The sequence below is a fragment of the Ovis canadensis genome, chromosome 21 (assembly GCF_042477335.2).
Source record: "Ovis canadensis isolate MfBH-ARS-UI-01 breed Bighorn chromosome 21, ARS-UI_OviCan_v2, whole genome shotgun sequence".
Classification (NCBI taxonomy): domain Eukaryota; kingdom Metazoa; phylum Chordata; class Mammalia; order Artiodactyla; family Bovidae; genus Ovis; species Ovis canadensis.
The window spans coordinates 67,141,987-67,154,237 of NC_091265.1; positions in this window are offsets into that span (position 1 = coordinate 67,141,987).

Below are 12,251 nucleotides of genomic sequence, written 5' to 3' on the forward strand. Positions count from 1 at the left end.
CCACTTGAAAAAGTCTGGCAGCTCCTCAAAGGGTGAGACAGAGTTGCCACGTGACCCAGCAATTCCGTTCCTAGGGATATATTCAAAAGAAATGAAACCATGCAGAGCTGTACATGGATACTGTCACCTTTAATGATGAATTAGCCAGTTATTTCACCAGCAAAGGCAGACTTACTTAGGAATAGCAGAGGAATTGCAACTCAGGATACGTGAGCAGTGGTGGACCACAGGCAAATCCAGAGAACGAAGTGGGGGAACTTGCTACTCTAGGGAGAAGAGGGAGTGGGAATCAGTTCAGTTCAGTTCGGTGGCTCAGTCGTGTCCGACTCTTTGCGACCCCATGAATCGCAGCACGCCAGGCCTCCCTGTCCATCACCAACTCCCAGAGTTCACCCAAACTCACGTCCATCAAGTCGGTGATGCCGTCCAGCCATCTCATCCTCTGTCGTCCCCTTCTCCTCCTGCCCCTAATCCCTCCCAGCATCAGGGTCTTTTCCAATGTGTCAATTCATCACATGAGGTGGCCAAACTATTGGAGTTTCAGCTTCAGCATCAGTCCTTCCAATGACTGGTTGGATCTCCTTGCAGTCCAAGGGACTCTCAAGAGTCTTCTCCAACACCACAGTTCAAAAGCATCAATTCTTCGGCATTCAGCTTTCTTCACAGTCCAACAGTATTGGACCTTGCTTCTATCACCAGTCACATCCACAACTGGGTATTGTTTTTGCTTTGGTTCCATCCCTTCATTCTTTCTGGAGCTAGCTGGGAATAGAGGCTATGATAACCAGAGTCCATTGGAGGAGCTGGAGATCCAAAGTAAGGAGGTTTGGGGGGGAGGGGGTTGGGCCTCTGCAGTCTCTGATTGGCTGGGCTATGGGAAGTGGAGAGAAGCTTCCTTTCTCCTGCTGAATGTGAAGGAGAGATGCCTTCCTGTTGGGGGTATAGGAGAAGATAGGTCTTTTTCTGTTTGCACTACCAATGAAAATAAATACGCCATTCAATTTTGCTTAATTTTAGAACTGCAGTCTTCCAATTCAATCTTAAGAAAAACGAATTTGGGGAGATCAAGTTTCCCATAACGGCTGTTGTCATTACAGATTACTTTGTTTGACCCATTTAGTTAAAAAAATGGTTATGTGGGGGAGGTCCCTAGATTTTAAACATGAAACCAGCTGGAGTCCCCAGAGGAGGGCTGCCCTCAGAGCATTTAAATGACTGGATCCCATTTCCCTAAGTTCTCCTGAAAACCCCAGAAAGTTGCCAGAGCCCTAGCCTAGATTCCAAAAGGAATAAAACCGAACTCTTAGATCACAGTTACCTCAGTCTCCCAAAGAGAACCTTCCTACCTGCTCTCCAGAAAACAATTGAGTACTTAGCAAGGATGAAACCACCATACCCGTGAAAAGGTTAGGGTTAGGAATAAAGTTGAGGGCTCAAAACGCAAAATGAGAAGAGCTCAGAATTCGAGAGGAGACCCATCAAATCAGAAGCTGGTGGTGATGCACAGAAGCGACAAGCACAGGGAGCCTGGTCCAGCACCTCAGTTGATTTCACCTCTTGGGGTTCATCTCCAGATCCCACTTCTGACACCACATATATCGACTTCAGTAATACAAATAGCCGGTTATTTCATCAGCAACAGTTGAGTTTATTCAGAACTATAGAGAAGTTGCAGTTCAAGATGGGTGAGCCACGGTGGGCCACAGGCACAGCCAGAGAGCAAGCAGAGGCGACTTGCTACTATAGGGAACGGGGCGGTGGGATGGACTGTGATAGCCAGCGTCCATCGAGGGGGCTGGGGCCCAAAGCATGGAGGCTCCCTATAGGTGGGGGCACTGCGGCCGCAGCTGCAGTCAGGATGAAGCAGAGATCTTCTGCTTTCTACTGGATAGTAAACAGAGATGCTGTCCCGTCAGAGGTGAAGGGGGCATCTCTTACTGTTCGGGGTGATTGATAACGCACAGAGGGCTTGAGAGTCTCCCTGCAGGCCTGTCCCAGCTCTAACTTTAGCTGAAGTTGCTTTAATTAATTCCACAATATTCAGAGCAGCAAAATTCATAATTCCCCAAAAGGAAGCAACTGAATGTCCAGCAGATGAATGCACGCAAAAGCCGGTCTATCCACGCAATGGAAAATTGTTCCTCCATGAAGAGGAATGAAGCTTTGACACCTGCGTCAACATGGGTCATTGTCCATTTTGCTTGAAAATATTATGCTATGAAAGAAGCCAGTCATACAAGACCATAGATTATATTACCCCCTACATGAAATATCCAGAGTCCAGAATAGGCAAATCATGGGCGAGAACAGTGGTCCCCACAGGCTGGGCAGGGAATGCGGAGTGACTGCTCAAGGGCACTGGGTTTGTCTTTCTTTACTACTTGTTTATTTATTTATTTGGCTGTACCAGGTCTTAACTGAGGCAACGTAGAATCTTTCGCTGTGGCCTGTGGGATTCTCAGTTGCAAACTCCTAGCTGTAGCTTTGTGGGTCTAGGTCCCAGACCAGGGACTGAGCCTGAGCCCTCTTCACTGGGAGCGTGGAGTCCTGGCCGCAGGACCACCAGGGAGGACCCTGGGTTTCTCTTCAAGGCCGTGAGAATGTTCTGAAATTGACCGTGGCGATGGTTGCATCTATCTGTGAGTATCCTTAAAACTACTGACCTGTTCACTCTAAATGCAGGAATTATGTGGTGTACGAACTATATCTCAATAAAGCTGTTATTAATATACATATCTGTATTTTCCCAGCTCCCTCTTTGCAGCCCCTCCCAGCATGCACAGGGTCTGATTATAATGTGGAGCCTCAGCTCCTGACTACTAGCTGCCAGCAGTCCAAGGGCCAACAGACGTGCCAGGACACACTGGCCCCCGGAAGCGCGCTGTCAAGCCTTCCTGGGCCTGGCTGCTGCCCTCTGCCTGCCCCTGGACCACTCCCTGCCCCAGGCCAGGGCCCCGTCCACTGGGGGTTGCCAGGGTGGCCTGGGCAGCCAGCTTCACTGTGGCCATCCTCAAGGGTGTGTGTGAGGATGGGTGCCAGTGAATGGACGTGGGGCTGGAGAGGAAGACATGGCTGGACTGTGATCTCCATCCTGAGAGGGTAGGGAGTTATGCTGAGGTTGGCATCACCTGGCTGCGTTTTAGGGGCCCAGGACGTGAGGTCTCCGTGGCACTGCCCTGCCAAGATTGATGTGCTGGGTCTACTTTGCCCAGGGATGTGATGCTGGACCCATGAGCAGGAAGTGCCCAGAGCAGGCCAGTTCCCGCCGACACTGTCTATCCAGCAAGTAGCCCACAGGCCTGGTTCCCTCCTTTCCTGCCCCCAGGGCCTGGAACCATCCTTCAAGCCCCCCTTTTCTGAGTCCAGGGCTGTTACTCACATTCCAGATGCATCTTGGTGCAGTCAGGATCATTTTCTGGATCTGGGTATTTCCCCCAAACTGCACCAAACTCCTCCTGAAGCTGAGTAGGGCCACCTCCACCTCCCCAGTGTGCAGAGGCCCAGTGTGGAGATGAACCCTGGGGTCAAGCATGCAGCCCCGGGCTCAGAACCAGTTGGGGTGGTAGGAATAAGGCTGGAGGGGTGGGAGTGGCGTGAGGCAGGGTGGGAATGGGGTGAGGCGGGGTGGGGAAGGCACACTGTGCCAGTAGCTGGGGCCGTGGAGTTCTGGCTACAGGGCAAGAAGAGTTCCCAACAGCGTTACAAATGGTAACTGTTTTCATCTTTACATCCCCTTAGGTTCTGTGTTCATCTCTGGCCTAGAGAGGAGAAACTGAGGCAGGAAAAGGCTGGGAACCCACTCAGCTAGTGCCTTCCTTCCCGCTGGAGCCTGGAGCCTCTCCGCCTGAATCCCTGTACTTTGCAGAGACCTCTGCACCTGCAGCTTTGCACGTGGAGCCTGGCGTCTGGGACCCCCCTCCAGCAAGCCCCTGGCCTGACTACGTCACTAGTCTACGTCACTAACTACTACCCGGGACGCGTCCCCCTGGGTGCAGCCCTCTCAGCCCTCCTACCGCAAGCCTTGGAGACTAGCGAGAGGCGGAGGCGCAGGGCACCGACGAGGCCCACACACTTCGCGGCTCAGGTGACCAGGTGGCAGGCGTGAAAATTGATAAGGGAGTGCTCCTTTAAAACGAAGTCAAGGACTTCCTGGCGGCCCAGTGGCTGAGAGTCTAAGAGCACGCCTGCCGATGCAGGAGAAATAGTCCGATTCCTGGTCCAGGAAGACTCCATGTGCAGAAGGGCAGCTAGGCGCCTGCGTCCCAGCGGCTGAGCCGCGCCGCCGCGCCAGAGCCTGGGCTCTGCAGCAGGAGTGGCCGCTGCGGTGAGAGGCGCACGCACCTCAGATGGAGAGCGGCCGCCGCTTGCTGCAACTAGAGAAAGGCCCGAGCGGCAACAGAGACCAGCAGAGCCAGAAACAAATAAAAAATAAAAACAAAATATATGAAGTCAGACCCCCAGATAGCTAAAGCAATCCTGAGAAAAAAGACAGAAATCGGACTCCTTGACTCAGACTATACCACAAAACTTCACTCAGCAAAACAGTATGTTTCTGGTGCAAAAGCTGAAACATAGGTCAATGGAACAGGATAGATAAGCCAGAAATAAACCCACACACTTAGGATAAATTAATCTATGACAAAGGAGGCAAGAATATACAATAGGGAGAAGAGAGCCTCTTCAGTAAGTGATGTTGGGAAAACAGGACAGCTACATGTAAAACCATACACAAAAATAAATTAGAACACTCTAACACCATTCACAAAAATAAACTCAAAATGGGTCAAAGACCTAAATGTAAGGTTGGACGCTATAAAACTCTTGGAGGAAATCATAGGTAGAATATTTTTCACATAAATCGCATCATGATCTTTTTTGGTCCACCTTCTAGGGTAATGAAAATATAAACAAAAATAGACAGATGAGACCTAACTGATCTTAAAACTTCTGCACAGAAAAGGAAACCATAAACAAAGCAAAAAGACCACCCACAGAATGGGAGAATATTTTCAAAAGAAGCAACCAACAGGGATTAATCTTCATAATATAGAAACAGCTCATGCAGCTCTATGTCGAAAAAACAACAACCCAATCAAAAACTGGGCAGACGCTCTACATAGGCATTCCTCCAAAGAAGACAGATGGATGGTAAAAAAAAGTACGTGAAAAGGTGCTCAGCATCACTATCAGAGAAATGCAAATCAAGATCACAGTGAGGTGTCCCCTTACACCAGTCAGAAGGGCCATCATCATCGACCCATTTTGAGTTTATTTTTGTGAATGGTGTTAGAGAGTGTTCTAATTTATTTTTGTGTATGGTTTTACATGTAGCTGTCCTGTTTTCCCAGCATCACTTACTGAAGAGGCTCTCTTCTCTCTATTGTATATTCTTGCCTCATTTGTCATAGATTAATTTATCCTAAGTGTGTGGGTTTATTTCTGGCTTATCTATCCTGTTCCATTGACCTATGTTTCAGCTTTTGCACCAGAAACATATTGTTTTGCTGAGTGAAGTTTTGTGGTATAGTCTGAGTCAAGGAGTCCGACTTCTTGCCTGCAAACAAGCGTTGGCGAGGGTGTGGGTGGGAACGTAAACCGGTAGCACCGCTATGGAGAACAGGATGAAGGTTCCTGTAAACACTAAACAGAACCACCGCATGAGCCCGCAGTGGCACTGCCGGGCACATATCGGGCGAAACCGTCGTGTAGTCAGTGCGTGCGCCCCGGTGCTCACTGCAGCACCGCTCGCAGGAGCCGGGACACGGGAGCAGCTGGACCCACTGGACGGGGAGCAGGTGAAGACGCGTCACATACGCAACGGGATGTTCAGCTCAGCTCAGTGCAGCTCGGCTCAGCCGTGTCCAACTCTGCGACCCCATGAACCGCAGCACGCCAGGCCTCCCTGTCCATCACCAACTCCCGGAGTCCACTCAGACGCATGTCCATCGAGTCCGTGATGCCATCCAGCCATCTCATCCTCGGTCGTCCCCTTCTCCTCCTGCCCCCAATCCCTCCCAGCATCAGTCTTTTCCAGTGAGTCAGCTCTTCGCGTGAGGTGGCCAAAGTACTGGAGTTTCCACTTTAGCATCATTCCTTCCAAAGAAATCCCAGGGCTGATCTCCTTCAGAATGAACTGGTTGGATCTCCTTGCAGTCCAAGGGACTCTCAAGAGTCTTCTCCAACACCACAGTTCAAAAGCATCAAGTTTTTGGCGCTCAGCCTTCTTCACAGTCCAACTCTCACATCCATACATGACCACAGGAAAAACCAAAGCCTTGACTAGACGGACCTTTGTTGGCAATTACTCAGCCATGAAAAGAATGAAGTAACATCATTTGCAGTGACGCGCATGGACCGAGACATGATCGCACTAAGTGAGACAGAGAAAGGCGAATGACATATGACATCGATCGTATGTGGGATCTAAAAAAATGGTACAAATGAAGTTAATCACAAAACAGAAACAGAGTCACAGGCGTAGAAAACGAACCTAGGGCTCCCAGGGGAGAGCCGGGGAGGCGTAAACCGGGAGACGGGAGCTGACATACAGATGCTGGTTGTTGCCGTTGTTCAGCCGCTCAGTCGTGCCCGACTCTCTGTGACCCCAGGGACTGCAGCACGCCAGGCTTCCCTGTCCATCACCATCTCCTGGAGCTCACTCAAACTCACGTCCATCGAGTCGGTGATGCCATCCAACCATCTCATCCTCTGTCGTCCCCTTCTCCTCCTGCCCTCAATATTCCCCAGCGTCAGGGTCTTTTCCAATGAGTCAGCTCTTTCATTGGGTGGCCAAAGGACTGGAGCTTCAGTTTCAGCATCAGTCCTTCCAATGAATATTCAGGGTTGATTTCCTTTAGGATGGACTGGTTTGATCTCCTTGCTGTTAAGGGACTCTTAAGAATTTTCTCCAGCACCACAATTTGAAAGCATCAAGTCTTCAGCACTCAGCCTTCTTTATGGTCTAACTTTCACATCTCACATGACTGCTGGAAAGCCACAGCTCCCGCCCTAACTGCTCCTAGCTCTGTTTGTCTGTAACTGAGTTTGCTTTTCTTCCCTCTGACTCTGGAGCTACACTTCGCACCGATTCTCCTTTGTGCTAAATACATCCCGTATCTGGTGTTTACCCTTATAATACCCTTCTTGTAGTTACGTTTCAGAAAGAAGGCCACCGAACCCCTGAACTGCCAGGCTCAATTTCTGGGTTACTGACTACTGATACCAGTCTATGACTGTCTTTGAGACAATGCAAGAGGAAGATATCAAGACCCTAACACCTTTGTTCCTCATCACTGACTTCTGACTACAAGCCCTCATCTTCTATAAGCCCCTAGACATCTCAGGAACCAGAAATCAAATTGCCAACACCTGTTGGATCATCGAAAAAGCAAGAGAGTTCCAGAAAAACTTCTGCTATGCCAAAGCTTTTGACTGTGTAAATCACAATAAACTGTGGAAAATTCTGAAGGAGATGGGAATACCAGACCACTTTACCTGCCTCCTGAGAAATCTGTATGCAGGTCAAGAGGCAGCAGTTAGAACCAGACATGGAACAACAGACTGGTTCCAAATTGGGAAAGGAGTACGTCAAGGCTGTTTATTGTCACCCTGCTTACTTAACTTATATGCAGAGTACATCATGCAAAATGCCAGGCTGGAAGAAGCACAAGTTGGAATCAAGATTGCCAGGAGAAATATCAATAACCTCAGATATGCAGATGACATCACCCTTATGGCAGAAAGTGAAGAAGAAATAAAGAGCCTCTTAAAGTGAAAGAGGAGAGTGAAAAAGTTGGCTTAAAACTTAACATTCAGAAAACTAAGATCATGGCATAGATGGGGAAACAATGGAAACAGTGAGAGACTTTATTTTGGGGGCTTCAGAATCACTGCAGATGGTGACTGCAGCCATGAAATTAAAAGATGCTTGCTCCTTGGGAGAAAAGCTATGACCAACCTTGACAGCATATTAAAAAGCAGAGACATTACTTTGCCAACAAAGGCCCATCTAGTCAAAACTATGGTTTTTCCAGTGGTCATGTATGGATGTGAGAGTTGGGTTATAAAGAAAACTGAGCACCAAAGAATAGATGCTTTTGAACTGTGGTGTTGGAGAAGACTCTTGAGAGTCTCTTGGACTGCAAGGGGATCAAACCAGTCAATCCTAAAGGAGATCAGTCTTGAATATTCTTGGAAGGACCGATGCTGAAGCTGAAGCTCCGATCCTTTGGCCACATGACGCGAAGAACTGACTCATTTGCAAAGACCCTGATGCTGGGAAAGATTGAAGAGGGAAGAGAAGGCGACGGCAGAGGATGAGATGGTTGGATGGCATCAGTCTCGATGGACTTGAGTTTGAGTGAGCTCCAGGAGACGGTGAAGGAAAGGAAAGCCTGGCAAGCTGCAGTCCATGGGGTGTCAAAGAGTCGGACACGACTGAGTGACTGAACTGAACTGGTCGATCTCAGGCAGGATGGGAAACTGTCAGGCAATCCTCCTTGAAGATCCCATTGTCACCTTCCCAGTGAGCAATTCTTTATACCCTGCTGCCCTGATTCCCTCACTCCCTGAGGAGATCCTCTACAACCCCCAGAGGTTATGGAGACTGTTTACCTGGGTGGACTGGATCTGTCAGATAAACCTCTGAGCAATGCTGATTGGGACCTGTTTCGGCAGGCGGGTCAGGGATATGCAGGGTGTGCAGGAGCAGTGAAGAGAAGTGAAAGGCAAAGGAGAAAAAGAAAGACATATCCATCTGAATGCAGAGTTGCAAAGAATACCAAGGAGAGAAACAAAGCCTCCCCCAGTGATCAACGCAAAGAAATAGAGGAAAACAACAGAATGGGGAAGACTAGATCTCTTCAAGACAATTAGACATACCTAGGGAACATTTCATGCAAAGATGGGCACAATAAAGGACAGAAATGGTCTGGACCTAACAGAAGCAGAAGATACCAAGAAGAGGTGGCAAGAACGCACAGAACTGTGCAAAAAAGATCTTCACGACCCAGAGAACCACGATGGTGTGATCACTCCCCTAGAGCCAGACACCCTGGAATGCAAAGTCAAGTGGGCCTTAGGAAGCTTCACTACAAACAAAGCTAGTGGAGGTGATGGAATTCCAGCTGAGCTATTTCAAATCCTCAAATATGATGCTGTGAAAGAGCCTCACTCAATATGCCAGCAAATTTGGAAGACTCAGCAGTGGTCACAGGACTGGAAATGGTCAATTTTCATTCCAATCCCAAAGAAGGGCAATGCCAAAGAATGCTCAAACTACCTCACAATTACATTCATTTCACATGCTAGCAAGGTCATGCTCAAAATATTTCACACTAGGCTTCTACAGCATGTGAACCGTGAACGTCCGGATGTGCAAGCTGGATTTAGAAAGGGCAGAGGAACCAGAGAGCAAATTGCCAACATCCATTGGATCATCGAAAAAGCAAGAGAGTTCCAAAAGCACATCTGCTTCATTCAGTTCAGGTCAGTTCAGTCGCTCAGTCGTGTCTGACTCTTTGCGACCCCAGGGCCTGCAGCACGCCATCACCGACGCTCCCAGAGCTTGCTCAAACTCATGTCCACTGAGTTGGCGATGCCATCCAACCATCTCATCCTCTGTCGCCCCCTTCTGCTCCTGCCTTCCATCTTTCCCAGCATCAGGGTCTTTTCCAGTGAGTCAGTTCTCCGCATAAGATGGCCAAAGGATTAGAGCTTCAGTTTCAGCATCAGGTCCGCCAGTGAATATTCAGGATTGATTTCCTTTAGGATTAACTGGTTTGATCTCCTTGCAGTCCAAGAGACTCTCAAGAGTCTTCTCCAACATTGCAGTTCAAAGCATCATTTCTTCAGTGCTCATCCTTCTTTATGGTCCAACTCTCACATCCATACATGACTACTGGAAAAACCATAGCTTTGACTAGACAGGCATTTGTCAGCAAAGTGATGTCTCTGCTTTGTAATATGCTTTCTAGGTTAGTCATAGCTTTTCTTCCAAGGAGCAAGTGTCTTTTAATTTCATGGCTTCGGTCACCATCTGCAGTGAATTTGGAGCCCCCCTCCAAAGTAAAGTGTCTCACTGTTTCCACTGTTTCCCCATCTATTTGCCTTGAAGTGATGGGACTGGATGCCATGATCTTAGTTTTCTGAATGCTGAGTTTTAAGCCAACTTTTTACTTTTCTCTTTCACTTTCGTCAAGAGGCTCTTTATTTCTTCTTCATTTTCTGCCATAAGGGTGGTATCATCTGCATATCTGAGGTTATTGATATTTCTCCTGGCAATCTTGATTCCAGCTTGTGCTCATCCAGCCTGGCATTTCACATGATGTACTCTGCATATAAGTTAAATGAGCAGTGACAATATATAGCTTTGACTTACTCCTTTCCCAATTTGGAACCAACCTGTTGTTCCATGTCCAGTTCTAACTGTTGCTTCTTGACCTGCATACAGATTTCTCAGGAGGCACGTAAGGTGGTCTGGTATTTCCATCTCTTGAAGAATTTTCCAGTTTGTTGTGATCTACATAGTCAAAGGCTTTGGCGCAGTCAATAAAGCAGAAATAGACATTTTTTCTGGAACTCTTTAGCTTTTTCAATGATCCAACGGATGTTGGCAATTTGCTCTCTGGGTCATCTGCCTTTTCTAAGTCCAGCTTGAACATCTGGAAGTTCACAGTTCACGGACTGCTTCATGGACCATGCTAAAGCCTCTGACTGTGTGGATCACAGCAAACTGTAGAGAGGAAGAGTTACGTGGAACTGTCCCCCCTTCATGCACAGCTGCCACCGGGGAGTTTTCTCAGGGTTGATGGAGGGACTTGAAACAGCAAGTCTGTAAACTCAACCGAGAAGGGCTCCTGCTCCCTAGGAGAGAAAGCAGGAACCAGCGGAAATGTGAAAGTCCCAGAGGCCTTGGTGGGGAGCAGCAGGGAGACAGGAGTGTCCCTCGGGTGAGGACATCAGCGGCCTGGGCCTCCAGTCCACTGCCATCCTGGTGTGGGAGGCAAGCGCCCGCTTCCTGCAGACCAGAGGAGGGGGCCTTGGGAGTTGGGTGTGTGTGTGGGACTAGGCTGGGGAGGACTCAGGAGGCTCCAGCCTCAGCCAATCCGACTGTGCTACCTCTGGGGAGGGTCCCCAGCAAGATCCCAGAGGATCTTTGACCACGTCCAGGGTCCAGGCCACTGGGGCTGGAAGAACAGGTTGCCCAGGTAGGAATGAGCCTGAGGCTCTCTTGGCTGACTTGTCACTCGGACCTCTTCCGTGGGGTGGCGCCCTAGAGACAGCAGGGACGGGGCATCTGCCTCCTGCCGCACTTTGGCCCTGGGAGGGAAGACAGCAGGTGGACAGCGTTTTCTGCAGTGGGAGAAGGCAGGGTCCAGGGTTCACAAAGAAGAGCAGGAAGCCCACATAGACCTCAACTGAGGTTCTCCGCCCAAGACAGGGCAGAGTCAGCCCTGCCAACAGCCAGGGTGTGGCTTCTTCACAGGACGTCCTCAAAACCAAGGCCCAGAGTGGGGCCGAGTCTGAACAAAGTTCATAATCATAGACTTTCACACGACAAAGTGCATTTAGTAATATAAAGCTTACGAAAGTGATGTGTGTCGGAGGACGCAAATTACCCAATGAGAAGCACAGTCCCACCATCCACGTACTTGCTCGTGCGACTGCTCAGTCGTGTCTGACTCTTGGTGACCCTGTGGACTGTGGCCAGGCCACTGTGGCCAGGCTCCTCTGTCCATGGGCTTTTCCAGGTAAGGATACTGGTAGCCCTTTCCTCCTTCAGGGGATCTCCCCAACTTGGGGGTTGAACCCGCATCTCCTGTGTCTCTTGCGTGAGCAGGTAGATTCTTTACCACTGCGCCTCCTGGGAAGCCCCCCTGCCATCCACAGGAAAATATAAATATCAAGCATTAAACCCACGCTGCTGGTGTCTCACTGCATTTTAACTTGGTTGAGATAAAAATGTATACGTTTACAGTTATGTCTTTTTCACTTGACAGTATAAGAGAAGCATTTTCTGATGTTGTCATAAACTGTTTGGTTTGAAAGCACCATTTTTAACGGCTGCGTAAGCAGCATGCGGATACACCACGTTTCCTCAGGTACTGCTCTACTTTTTAACGTGTTATCACTTACCCTTCTATTTGGCTGCACCAGGTCTTAGGTGGGGCATGCACGATCTTTCATCTTCACTGTGGCATAAAGGATTTTTAGTTTTGACGTGTGGGTCAGGGGTCTAGTTCCCTGACCAG